This window comes from Cyprinodon variegatus, unplaced genomic scaffold, assembly GCF_000732505.1.
Source record: "Cyprinodon variegatus isolate N-32 unplaced genomic scaffold, C_variegatus-1.0 Scaffold621, whole genome shotgun sequence".
NCBI lineage: Eukaryota > Metazoa > Chordata > Actinopteri > Cyprinodontiformes > Cyprinodontidae > Cyprinodon > Cyprinodon variegatus.
The window spans coordinates 497,039-498,523 of NW_015151074.1; positions in this window are offsets into that span (position 1 = coordinate 497,039).

The window sequence follows — 1,485 nt, forward strand, 5'->3', positions numbered from 1 at the left end:
TAAAAATAAGTAGTAAAGTAAAAATATCAGAAAAATCTACTTGAGTACAGTAACGAAGTATTTGTACTTCGTTACTTCCCATCTCTGCCCCACATGTACACCAATGACGCACCATCAGGCTGAGAGTCGGCCCGAAGAGGGTAAAAAAAATCGTACAGTGTATTCCCGGCTTTATATCTACCTTTGTTAACATTATTTCCTCAGATAATGTTGCTTACGGGCCTATTGTTGTGTTGCTACACCATTGCATTGAGGTAGTTCAAAGTCTTTTTTTCGTACAAAACTAAAGGGATGAATGTAAATCCAAAGTATGAAGATGAGAATGTGTGGGACTACTCACATTTTGAACAAACCAATCAAACCTGAGGTAGCATTAAAGACTGCACTTTATTTAAACCATCTTAGAACCCAGTTAACAACAGATCTGCCCAGTAAGCCCTAAAACAGGGTGCACTTACTTTATATACTTGGTGAACGATGCTCATGATACGGAGGTAAACTGACCTTTTGAGCTGTAAACTATATAAGTCACACATGTGAATAGCGTAATATGGGGAACTATATTTCCTTTGGATGATGGCTGAATGTCTGCTAATATCTGGGAAATGTAGTGCTCAAAGTTCATCTGTTATAAATCAACTGACCTCATAAGTGAAAGTAAATAAGATTTTAGAACAGAGACTGATTCAGGTTTATGGGGACTGGAAGGAAGAGGTCTTCATTACTGGGACTAAATAGCTTTTTATGTATATAACTAGTATGTTAAAGGAACCTTTACACTTTTTACACATTTGTTCCATGTATGTGCAGAAATAACTGTTTGACCATGATTAGAGCTCGAATCACTCTTTCATCTATTGTTCTAACACACAGTTAGTAGGACTGTGTGTCATAAACAGTATATAACAGCTGAAATAATATCTGATTAAATAAGACATTTTACCATCTCTACAAGGGGAGGGCATCTTAAACTATCAGAAATATAAATTCCCAGCTGACTGGGAATGGAAAAGAAGATAAAATCACAACATTTCTTGTAAAATCCCTTTGAATCTCCTTGGGGAGACATTTTTTTTTTTTTTTTTAGAAAATTCCCAAAAGCTCTGAAAAAAGATCCACTTTGGTTCATCCAGATGCAGCTCTGATTTGGTCGGATTCAGCAGGACTTCCTTATAAACCTCCCCCCTCAGAAAGCCCCGATGCTGGACAGTGGATACCAGGCTCTTTGCTGGAGGTGAGTGAGGATGATGAACAGTCATTCTAGGACTAAATAAAAACATCTTCTTTTTAAGCCACCTAAAGACCTCTGCAGAGCATTCCTTAAGCATTCCAGGCATACACTAACCTGACTCCGCCAAATGGATTTGCTCCGCATATCCATCTGGAAACCTTCCGTTGAAGTAATTTTGGGAAGGGGCAAAAATACTGATTAGCTGATTGGTCTATGTTGGTGATAGACGGGCCAAATAAACCAATCAGATCAAC